Genomic DNA, 8,875 nt, shown 5'->3' with positions numbered 1-8,875 from the left:
AAGCAAAAACTATTCCTTTCCATTTGTGGCTTCAAGTTAAGAAGTTAACTTGGTCACTAACCACATTAAGACTTCCTCACTCAACACCAAATATACGGCATTTTATAAGTGACAGTCTGCCAGGTAATTGAGAAACGGTTGGCCTACAAGCCCCGAATGACTGGGGCTTATGGAACCCATATACAAATAGGTAACAGTCCATTTGCAGCCCGGCAACTTGATTCCAGCTAACTGGCTGGCTGGAAATGGACATGGTGACCTTGTCTTCAGTCACACTCTTGATTAATTGAACAAATCACTCACTGAGAAAGCCAGTGGAAACATTCGAGCCGTGTTACATAACACCAAGACACTGCCAGCGGCAAGAAGAATAGGAAGAAGCACATGTTTATTTAATTCATGTGCCAGAGCTGACGTCCCTAGCACCCATTCTGCTGGGACCAGCTCAAATCCAGTTCTAAAATATCCACTCCCTTCACTGATGAAAGGTTATCTGGAGCTAAAAACAATCCATCAGTGTTTGCTGGGTCCTCAAAAAAGCAGATGCTGAGACAGACTTAGTGGTAGAAAAGGCTTATCAGGGAATAACATTTGTGAAAGAAGAAAGGAACATGCAGGATTATGGAAGGATTAGGAAAAGATGACACAGAGCTGACAAGGTCTCCGTCCGCCCAGTGGGAGGCTCTGAAGCGTATTAGAAGAATCCTGCACTAGGCAGAAATGGAGAGAACCTTGCCCCACAGTCGTGCTCTGTCACTGGCTGGGGCCGCCCCAAGACCAGTACCTCAGCTGAAGAACAGAGGCAAATCTGAATGACTTAACTGTGGAGGCTATCAGCTAACCCACTCCTCACAGCCATGAGCCCTTTCTCGAGGGGGAATCTGAGTAATACATCTCGGTCTGGCACACCATCTTCATATCCAGAAATAAGGAGTCTCCTCAAAAGAGGTCCTGAGTTCTCTTCCCACATAGAGTAGGAGCAGGGGTGAACACTGAACCCTTCACCTTCTTTTCTAATTTAAAGTTTCTACCACAGCATGCGGACTTCCTGTAGGTAAGAAAACCAAGAATCCAGTGATAGTGGCCTCCGGATCCACCCATTAAAATTCAGCAAGGAATTGTGTACATATGGCCCCAGGTTACCCAGAAGGCCATCTTTCCACTGAAAAGATAAGAGTGACTTTAGAGTCATTGAGTTCAAATTCTCACTACAATTAACCCCTGTAAGCCTCGGTTTCCTCAAAGAACTGTTGCAAAGATAATGGAAAAGGTTTTGAAAGTGCTAGAAAGTGCTAGAATGCAAAAGGTTCCTGATTAATAGGTCTCTGCACTCTCCTCCTCTCTTCTGAGGCCAGACACCATGTTTTGTATGTCTCCTGTTCTCCCCGCTCCCCATCCCAGCCAGCTGCTAGTAGAATGCCTGGGCTCCGTGTAGCAAGTTTTCAATAAATCTTCTCTATTTTATGTCTGTCTTGTCTGTGACTTAGGCAAGTGCTTTACCTTCTCTGACCTCCATTTACCTGGGATAAAAATGAAAACTTCAGTGGTTCATAACTATGGAGGACACTAGTCCTGGGAGGTTTCGGAAATGGGGGAGAGGGTGTGACGTTTTTGTTTTTTACAGTAACTGGAGAGTGCTACTGACATTTGGTGACCAGGAGCCAGGGATGCTAACCCTTCTGCCATACCTAGGTGGGTCCCCCACAATGGAACTATTTCATCCAACATATCAATAGCGCCCCCATTAGGAAGCACTGAATGATCGCTATAGGGCTTGGCAAATTTCACCATCTGACAACAAACTGATGTTTCTCTGGTGTTTTTTTCCCCAAAGGATGGATGATCACAGCCACACTACAAAGGCCTGTTTTTTGCTTAAAGAAAAAAAATTTTTTTTTCAAAACATTTCAGCAACTCCCAGATTATTCCATGCCAAAAATGCCGGAAGGGCAGCAAGAGTAGGGAGGTCAAGTGCAGCTTGGGCACCTCTGCATTTATCTGTCCATCACCTCATCGGACGATAATGGTAATGAACTTCAGAGAGTAATGGCCATTGCTCGACTTCGGCCTTCCAAATGTCATCCAAGCTCTTCTTTTGGCCAACTCTAACTGGAAGTCTACAGGGAAAGTGTTGCTGAGAAATCCAGTTCTCAGTTTAGCCAAGTTGATGGAACACCAGCCACCATGTGGTCAAAAAGAAGACTACTCTTAGGAGATGAGTCCTGAGCTGAGACCAGAAGGCTGAGAACGTGCCAACCACAGGAAGCATGTAGGCAGGAGCTTTCAGAGGGAAGGAGCAGTAAGTGGGAAGGCTTAGCTTATATGAAGATCAGAACACAGACTGGGGTGGCTGGATGCTCAGGAGAGAGGGGGAAAAGGGTATGAAACAAAATTAAGCTAGAAATAAGGAATGGCCAGATTACGGTGGGCCTTACAAGATGAGGAGTTTGAACTTTACCTCAAGTAAAGTCACTGGAGAGTTTTAAGCAGGGAAGTGACATGGTGGGACTTTGAGTTTTCAGAAGTGACCCTGGCTGCTGTGACCTTGAATGCACTGCAGTCAAGAGAGGGAACACTTGTGAAAGCCTTGCACACGTGTGTATGTGTATAGGCGTGTGTATTTCTGTAATCCAGATTTCTACAGGAGGAATCTCTTGGTCCAGAGGCAAACACATTTTAATTTTTTTAATGTTTTATTTATTTTTGATATAGAGAGAGACAGAGCATGAGACAGGGAGGGGCAGAGAGAGAAGGAGACACAGAACAGGAAGCAGGCTCAGGCTCTGAGCTAGCTGTCAGCACAGAGCCCGACGCGGGGCTCGAACCCACGAACATGAGATCTGACCTGAGCTGAAGCCGGAGGCTTAACCGACTGAGCCACCCACATTTTACTTTTAGATAAGTATCCAAATTGCTTACATATCACCCCACGAAGGGCCTTTGATGACTGTACCATCTAGGTTTGCTGACCTGCAATCTTTACTTTGTGGCATCCTATTTACTTTCGTCTTAGCAGCGATGATGATATAGAAGATCTTGTGTCTGTTTTGTCATCTGTTTTTCTCATGAAGACTGGACTTTGTCTTAATCCCCATTTTACTTAGCGTTTAGGACAGTGCCTGGCATAGTAAACAGACAGGAAGTAAAGATTTATTGAATAGATAATTGCCCTCCAAAAACCCTGCACAGATTTATCTTTTCCACAACAATATATTAAAGTCTTGTTTCCAAATTCCTCAACCAGAAAAGAATGTTACTACCCTTTTTGTTAGGGGGAAGGAGCAAACCTAAATGATATTTGATACTTTTGTTGTTTATTTACATTTTAAAATGAAAACTACAGTGACCTATCTCTATACACTAACGAGAATGGCAAGAACAAAATCAAAACCAAACACCTGCCGACAACAAACACTGGAAGAATTTCCATACATTGTTGGTAGAATGTAAATGATACAATGGGGGCGCCTGGGTGGCTCAGTCAGTTAAGGTACAACTTTGGCTCAGGTCATGATCTCGTGGTTCGTGGGTTTGAGCCCCATGTCAGGCTTTCTGCCGCCAGTGTGGAGCCCACTTAGATCTTCTGTCCAACCCCCGCCCCCGCGCCCCTCCCCCATGCCCTCTCTCAAAAATAAACATTTAAAACAATTTTTAAGTTAAAAAAAATAAAATGGTACAATGGATAGATATGACAGTGAATGGAAGAATCCAAAACAAGGAACTTCACACTTAAATAAGAACACTGGAGAAAAAGAATCTAAGAGTTACAAAACGAAAATGTCATTTGACAGAACACAGCACAGCACCCTTACTTGATAAAAACCCTCAAGAAAGTAGGGACGGAAGGAACATACCTCAAGATCATAAAGTCATATACAAAAGACCCACCGCTAATATCATCCTCAACAGGGAAAAACTGAGAGCTTCCCCCTAAGATCAGGAACACGACAGGATGCTCACTCTTGCCGCTGTCGTTCAACATAGTACTGGAAGTCCTAGGCTCAGCAATCAGACAACAAAAAGAAATAAAAGGCATCCAAACAGGCAAAGAGGAAGTCAAACTGTCACTCTTCGCAGATGACATGATACTCCCTGTGGAAAACCCGAAAGACTCCACCAAACAACTGCTAAAGCTGATCCAGGAATTCAGCAAAGTCGTAGGATATACATCAATGTACAGAAATCAGTTGCATTTGTATACATCAATAATGAAGCAGCAGAAAGAGAAATCAAGGAATCAATCCCATTTATAATTACACCAAAAAACCATAAAATATCTAGGAATGTCACAAAGAGGCAAAAAAAATCTATACATTGAAAACTATAGAAAGCTAATGAAAGAAATGGGAAAACATTCCACGCTCATGGACTGGAAGAACAAATATCATTAAAATGTTGATACTACCCAAAGGAATCTACATATTCAATGCAATCCCTATCAAAGTAACACCAGCATTCTTCACAGAGCTGCACAAACAATTCTAAAATCTGTATGGAACCAGAAAAACCCTGAAGAGCCAAAGCAATGTTGAAAAAGAAAACCAACGCTGGAGGCATCACAATGAGGACTTAGCTGTACGACAAAGCTGTAGCTGTCAAGACAGTATGGCACTGGCACAAAAACAGACACACAGTTCAATGGAACAGAATGAGAGAACCCGGAAATAACCCACAAACATACGGCCAACTAGTCTTTGACAAAGCAGAAAAGAATATCCAATGGAAAAAAGTCTCTTCAGCAAATGGTGTTGGGAAAAATGGATAGCAGCATGCAGAAGAATGAAACTACATCACTTTCTTACACCATTCACAAAAATAAACTCAAAATGGATGAAAGACTCCCACAAAGGAAACCATCAAAATCCTAGAGGAGAAAACAGGCAACACCCTCTTTACCTTGGCCACAGCACATCACATCTCCAAAGGCAAGGGAAATAAAAGCAAAAATGAACTACTGGAACCTTATCAAGATAAAAAGCTTCTACACGGCAAAAGAAACAATCAGCAAAACTAAAAGGCAACTGAGAGTGGGAGAAGATATTTGCAAATGAATAAAGGGTTAGTATTTAAAATCTCTAAAGAACTTTTTTTTAATTAAAAAATTAATTTATTTTTGAGAGACAGAGATAGTATGAGCAGGGGAGGGTCAGAGAGAGAGGGAGATACAGAATCTGAAGCAGACTCCAGGCTCTAAGCTAGCTGTCAGCACAGAGCCCGACACGGGGCTCGAACCCACGAACCATGAGATCACGTCCTGAGCCAAAGCTGGACGCTTAACTGACTGAGCCACCCAGGGGCCCCTATAAAAGAACTTTTCAAACTCAACACCCAAAAAACAATTCAGTGAAGAAATGGACAAAAGACATGAATAGACATTTTTCAAAGAAGACATCCAGATGGCTAACAGACACATGAAAAGATGCTCAACATCACTCATCATCAGGGAAATAGACATCAAACCACATTGAGCTACTACCTCACACCTGTCAGAGTGGCTAACATTAACAACTCAGGCAACAACAGATATTGGTGAGGACAGAGAGAAAGAGGAACATTTTTGCACTGCTGGTGGGAATGTAAACTGGGGCAGCCACTCTGGAGGTTCCTCAAAAAATTAAAAATAGAACTACCCTACACCCCAGCAATTGCACTACTAGATATTTATCCAAAGGATACAAAACGCTGTTTTGAAGGGGAACATGCATCCCAATGTCTAAAGCAGCCCTATCAACAATAGCCAAATTATGGAAACAGCCCAAATGTCCATCAGCAGATGAATGGATAAAGAAGATGTGGTATATATATAAAATGAAATATTATTCGGCCATCAAAAAGAATGAAGTCTTGCCATTTGCAACAACATGGATAGAACTAGAATGTATTATGCTAAGTGAAATAAGTCAGTCACAGAAAGCCAAAGATGAGATTTCATTCATATGTGGTATTTAAGAAACAAAACAGTAGAACACTGGGGAAGGGAAGTAAAAATAAGATAAATACAGAAAGGGAGACAAGCCATAAGAGACTCTTAAATACAGAGAACTGACTGAGGGTTGCTGGAGGGGAGGTGGGTGGGGGAGATGGGCTAAATGGGCGATGGGAATTAAAGAGGGCATTTGTTCGGATGGGCACTGGGTGTCATATGCAAGTGATAAGTCACTAAATTCTATTCCTAAAGTCACTATCACACTACCATGGATAAACTAATTTGGATTTAAATTTTTTAAAAGGGGGGGAGGAAAAAAATGTCACATGCAAAATCAGATGGCATTAAAAAATTTTTTTTAATGTTTATTTATTTTTGAGAGAGAGAGACAGAGAAGGAGCAGGGGAGGGGAAGACAGACAGGAAGACACAGAATCCGAAACAGTCTACAGGTTCTGAGTGTCAGCATAGAGCCCAATGCAGGACTCGAACCGACAAACTGTGAGATCATGACCCAAGCCAAAGCCAGGCACTCAACCGACTGAGCCACCCAGGTGCTCCAATCAGATGGCATTCTTTTTTTTTCTTTTCTTTACACTTATTTATTTTTGAGAGACAGAGAGAGACAGAGTGTGAACAGGAGAGGGGTAGAGAGAGAAAGAGACAGAATCCGAAGCAGGCTCCATCCAGGCTCTGAGCTAGCAGTCAGTACAGAGCCGACGTGGGGCTTGAACCCACAAGCCATGAGATCATAACCTGAGCCAAAGTCGGATGCTCAACCGACTGAGCCACCCAGGTGCCCCCAGATGGCATTCTTAAAAAGAAACATTAGTAGCTAAAATATGATGGGAGGGGCACCTACCGACAGCTAGCTCAGAGCCTGGGGCCTGTCTTCAGATTCTGTGTCTCCTCGTCTCTGTGACCCTCCCCTGCTCATGCAGTCTCTTTCTGTCTCTCAAAAATAAATAAAAAACATTTAAAAAAATTTTTTAAAAAGATGGGAAAATAACTTCAAACGTCTGAAAGCCACTTTTAACCTAAAGTTTACAAAATCCAGCCAATCAAATGTAGGAACAGGATAAACACTGTTTCACATAGGAAAAGTTGAACATTTTCATTTCCACGAATCCTTTATCAGGAAGTTTCTGGTAGAAGACAGTCACAAAATGAGGAAGGAAGCAAAGAATAAGAAAGGTGTGGCAATGCGATGGTACACAAGAGAGAAGCAGAGGGAGTTCGTGGAATAATGGGAAAGGGAGTTTGAAGATAAGAGCGACAAAGTTAGCACAAGAGCAAGTACCTGACTGGAGGGGAGGAGCACCAGGAACGTGTCTTCAAGTGTAAAAGTGAGGAGGAGGAGAAGTTAAAAACACAAAGACGAGGAAGAAAAGAAATAACTAAAAGGCGGGGTGGCTGGATGACTCAGTCATTTGAGTGACTGACTCTTGATTTCGGCTCAGGTCATGATCTCACGGTTCATGAGTTCGAGCCCCACAATGGGCTCTGCCACTCTCTCCGTCCTTCTTCTGCTTGTGCTCTCTCTCTCTCTCTCTCTCAAAATAAATAAACTTAAAAAAAATTTTAAAGAAAGCAAAGGCAACCTACACGTCTGCCAGGTATTTAATGAATTAGGGAGACATACATGAAGAAAACAAAACTACAAAGCAGTATATGACTCTAAGGAAAATGGGAGTTTTGTGAAGAAAAGATGGGCAATAACATCACACTACAAAGTTCCGGTACACAGCGTGTGAAAAAGGACCAAACAACGTAAAGACTTCAGCGCAGCCACCATTCTGGAGTGTGCTCACCCAGCCTGATGTTCATGGTCTCCACACGTGGAAGAGAACTTATTGCAAGTAGCCCTGGACACGCCGGAGGCTCACCCTCCTGTCAGTGGGCACACAGCCCCAGCCCTGCAGTGTAGCTGGCTCTGGGGGCAGTTGGCCCTCCCCTTGGGGCAGCCCTGAACCAGGCCGTCATCATGCCGCATGCTCTGCTCACCAGGTAGGCAGCAGGGATCAATCTGTGATCAAGTGTATCGGGCTGTGCACGTGCCCGTGCTCTGAGCAGCGCTTGTTTCACGGGAGTGCAACCCACTGGGACAACGGAACATATGCACAGACAGAGGGCACACACAGGAAGTGTCTGCCATTCCCTGCCATTCACTTGCACATGATGTTCCCCATGTCCCATGAACAGAGAATTGCCGTGGGCCCACGGAGTGCAGGAATTCAGGGGAGACTTAAGAAAGTGTACGTGTGTTGTATCTACAACTGAATGAGTGCAGGTGGTGACAGCCACGGTAGGCGGAGCTTTGTATGAACGAGAAACTAGCTTCCATCTAGGTAAGAAGGCAATGGCATTGTAAGAAATACAAATGACGTCAAGGAACCATATCTTAGCTTTTTCACTAGAGTTACATACTTGCATTTACAGACGCTGAAAATTATGACATAGACCGAAGGGAAAAGGTAGTGGAACACACAGTTCCCTTTCCTCTTGGTCCTTACTCATCAGAAAGCTGGAAGGAGAATGTGCACATGTCAAGAAATGAAATAGTGAGTTTGTCTTGTGCAACATTTCCCTACTGTCCTGGGAGAATGCAGTGCACGTGTGTATGTGATTTACAAAACCCTACCTGCTTAACTCTGGTGAGTCTACATCTGAGTTGAATGTTGTTTGTTGCATTTAAAGCTGACATTGCTAATAGATGAAAAGGAAAATTTATGCTAATATTTTAAATTTTGCTTTAGTTAGAATGGTATTAAATAGAAAATTTAAAAACACCAAAAAAATACAAAAAGGAAAAAACCTCTTATACTTTTGTACCTTTCAGGGCACATTTTTCCTGCTTTTTGAACAAGGATTTCTGAATTTTCATTTTGCACCGGGCTCCACAAACCAGGTAACCAGCTCTGCTTCTAAGGTCTAGTCGGCTTGATATTTT

This window comes from Suricata suricatta, chromosome 13, assembly GCF_006229205.1.
Source record: "Suricata suricatta isolate VVHF042 chromosome 13, meerkat_22Aug2017_6uvM2_HiC, whole genome shotgun sequence".
NCBI classification, from domain to species: Eukaryota; Metazoa; Chordata; class Mammalia; order Carnivora; family Herpestidae; genus Suricata; species Suricata suricatta.
This window is presented reverse-complemented; position numbering follows the sequence as displayed.